A 3,999-nucleotide genomic window follows, 5' to 3' on the forward strand; every position below is an offset into this window, starting at 1 on the left:
GTCTTTCTTTGCTTTACTATGCATTTTGTATGGGTCATCGAGAGCACGTTCAGTTACCGTAAGGTGTAATACCACCATTGATTTTCCCCTATTAGTCTTTGTTAAATTGGCATTTTTCAAAAAATTGTACAGTGTTTACCTTTGATTCAACTAAAGAAATACTTAGCATGAATAAAGTTTAATCCTTTCCAGTACTACAGTGAAAATTTCACACTACATTTCATTGCATATAAGAAAGTAACCATCACCGGAAGTAAACAACCCAAATTTTTACCCTTTTATTTCCTAGTTACCAGCTTTGGTAACTATGTAACCTTAACTTTCCAACATATTTTATAGGACCACCAAATAAAAAAAGAACGATGCTTTCAGACACCCAACATACATGTTTATGACTCAGAAAAATTTTAGTGTATTAAAATGCAAGGGTAATTTTCTACAACTGTCAAATTCAAGAGAATGTTTTTTTCGACCTATTTTCGTATGCAACCGGATGTGACGTACCATGATTTGGTGGTATTACACCTAAAGAACACCTAAATGTCAAATAAACTTAATGTAATTTTTTCCTTTGAATTGCAAGTTATTTCAAGCATAACTTCCAAGTTTTGTCTCAGTTAGAGCTATAGTTTCAGAGAAAATCACTAATTTCAGTGTATCATGATAAAATGCAGTGTTGACCAATTTCTGATTAAAAACTCATCATCTATGCATTCAAACAATTAAATAGGATACAAAAGACAACTTTAAGATGATAAACAATTTTATTGCACCTTTTTGAGTTCATTTGACGGTCTGTTTTGGTCCATTTTTCCTTCTTTTTTCTTCAAAACTTGATATCTTTAGGCTAAAAAATAAAACAAATGTGATTATTTTCCCAAATAAATGTAAGAAATGTAATGTTAAATCAATAATGAAAGTGTTTTAGCTGAAGGAACTGTCTCTATAAATGTTAACAGTCTCCACGGAAGTTTCTATAAGTCCTTATGTAAAACTTGAGTTTTTGGTACGTTCCCGAGTGTGACCAATAACGGTTCCCTTTCAGTCAATCATTTGTTGTTAGTGATATCAAAGTAATTCTATTTACTTATAACAGTATATTTCTATAGATTTATATAATAAAAATTCCACTTTATTGTATTAAATAGAAAATGAGCAGAAAGAGGAATAACAAAAGACCTCAAAATGGTTTTAAAAAGGGTTATGTTCCTTGGAATGCTGGTAAAAAAATTAAATTAGATAAGAATTGTGAAATTTTTAAGTATGTCAGACTGGATTCTGATGTGTATAAATCCAGGGTAAATAAGTGTTTAGATGGTGTTTTGTCTTCGCAAAATGCAGACGGCTCAATGGCAATTGTAAACTTTTGCGTCCAAAACAAAAAAAAACATGACATTAGTTGATACATACCTCAAAGCTAATGTGTCATCTGCAGACCAATTCACATATAAGATTTTTCAACAGAATGCTCTTCAGTACATGATTAACGCTGAAATAAAAAATCACATGTTATATAAACAAGACTGTAAGGGTGGTTTAAAATTTGACACAGAGGCGCAAGTAAAATGGGGATTAGCATGGCAAGAAAGGTTTCAATGTAATATATGTGGATTCAAAAGTGCATTTCATAAATTATATGAAGAAGTTGAATCTCTGAAAAGAGGCAGAAGGGCTGCCAAGGTTAACATTGGTGCACAAGTTGGTCTAATACATACACCAATATCAATCAAAAATTTCAGTGAAATCCTAAATGCAGCCAATATTATCTCCCCTTCTTCATCAGGCTTGCATAAATGTGCAAATAAAGTTTCAAAAGTTGCGGTAAAAGTAAATAAAGATGACATGGAAAATATAAGGAAAAATTTGGCAAATGACAAAAAAATACTTGGTCTATCCAATGAAAAGTTGGTTCGAGTTGAATCTGATGCTAGGTATAATAACCCAATTTTTAGTAATGGCACCACACCTTTTCAGGCCGGTACACAAGTCACCCAAGTTATGTGTGAAAATATGACAAAAAATAAAAAAATAATCTCTCTTTACACTGGTAATAAACTGTACTTAATTGCCTCAAAATTGAGAGGTAAAGGCAAAAATGTAACATGCCCAAACCATGCTGGTTTATGTACAGCCAATATTGCAGAAGATTTCCAAATAGGTAACGAGGGAGAGTATAGTCGCCGGAGCGCAGCTGAAGTCAGCGATCACCTTCAAATATCTCATTTCACTTATGGGGATAGTAAATCATTTACCGGGATTAAAAGTGTACATGGAAATAATGTTCAGTCTCAGAGATGTAAGGATTTGTCTCAAAGTTTAAAAAGGGCCATTATGAAATGCACTTTTAGTGCAATCATGTTCTCAGGATCTAATAAGCGAAATGAAAAGAGTCGCTTTGCTCTTGATATTAAAGCTAAATGTATAGCTGAGTTAAATACTGGGTTTTCAGTTCATAAGGGAAACTTACAACTTCTGAAGGCTCACATGCCAGATGTCATTGATACCATAATTATGTGTTATAAGGGTTACTGTGGAATTTCTTGTAAAGTAAACTCCTATGTGTGTGGGGGTGAACCTTCAAAATGTTGGATCAGAAGTTATATATCAAATGGCAGTACATTAAAGATGACATTAGATGATCAAGAAGAGGTAAGGAGGTGTATAAAAATCTTGCTTGGTCCAAATAGCCTCGAGTTAGTTCGATTTCTTACCTCAACTCAAAAAAGTGAGGGATTCAACCGTTCACTGAGTAGGTGCAATCCTAAAAATGTAACTTTTCACAGAAACTTTCCCGGTCGGGCTCATGCTGCTGTGCTAATGGTGAACAACAAATATTCCAATTCTGTTATCAAACTCTCTGTTCAGCTGGGTGCTACTATTACACCGGGTTCATTGGTTGCAAAACAACTGAAACAAAGACCATAAAATTGAGATTTGCAATGCTCAACGCAAACGTCTCATATCTTCAAAACTAAAGAGGGCAAATAGTAGGAGGAGAAAGTATAAATTACAGGAAAGCATTCACTATCCTCTTTCAGTATATTATAAAAAGGGCCTTGCTAATCCAGGAAATGAGGATTCTGACAATATTTGTGTTTAAAATGACCATTCCTATCATAAATAGTAATATAATTTTTTTTAAGGAGTACTATTTACTAATCTTACTTAAAAATTTGGATTTAAAGCTAGATAGGGCCTTTGTAATTTCAATATTATAATGCATACAAATGTCAACAACTATAGATATTAAAGTGTAGGAAATATAGTTCATTATTTTAAACAAAATGCATTAATTTTCTACTTCATGTATATTTGATATACTAAATTCTTTTGCTGATATTAAACTTTTATTTCTCGCGTGAAAATATATAAAGTATTCTTCTAAAAGTATGTCGGATGAAGTTCAAGATTAAATTTCCACCTGTACTGTTTGATAGTAAATCAATATCAGGTAATTGTTACCTGTACATGTATGATACAGGTGAACTCAGTGTTATGATTTGATCAGTGCAATGCAGTTCTGGTTGTGTTTAGTGCCCACCTTAGCTATATTTTTATATTTTATGTTGTTTGTGAACATAGCTTTTCATATTTTCATGTAGTTTTATGTGACCATTATCTCTTTGCATTTATTTAGTGTGCTGAGAGGAGATATTACTTCTCTTTAAAACCATTATTGTTTTACCATTTTAAATCAAACAGTCTTGGTAGGGTTTGTGTTTTCGACACCTTATTGGATGTGTACCGCGACAAACTTGGCGGTCTTGGTTGATATGAGGCGGCTCGTAAGATACGTGCTCAGGGTTGATGCATCTCTTCTGATGACACAGATGAGACACATCTACTTCCTCTGAAAGGTCAAATTTCCCAGTGTGCAACATGTAGGCAAATCTGTGACCATACAATGTTCTTTTTTTTCTGTCCAAAGGAAACCTAACACTATAAACTGAATACAGCTTTGTCTGTCCACCTATTTGACTTATCAAACACCCGTAAACC

General features: G+C 33.2%; 1 long non-coding RNA gene across 1 annotated transcript; it reads right to left on the reverse strand.

Moving 5' to 3' along the window:
• Nucleotides 1-745: 745 nt before the first annotated feature.
• On the reverse strand, nucleotides 746-2,903 carry LOC127707400 (uncharacterized). The gene is made up of 3 exons (XR_007984848.1): nucleotides 2,712-2,903; nucleotides 1,411-1,489; nucleotides 746-847 (listed from the first exon to the last, which is right to left on the reverse strand). It is a non-coding gene; the product is annotated as an uncharacterized LOC127707400 (long non-coding RNA).
• Between the last annotated feature and the right edge of the window lie 1,096 nt (nucleotides 2,904-3,999).

The sequence above is a fragment of the Mytilus californianus genome, unplaced genomic scaffold (genome assembly GCF_021869535.1).
Source record: "Mytilus californianus isolate M0D057914Y unplaced genomic scaffold, xbMytCali1.0.p SCAF_69, whole genome shotgun sequence".
NCBI lineage: Eukaryota > Metazoa > Mollusca > Bivalvia > Mytilida > Mytilidae > Mytilus > Mytilus californianus.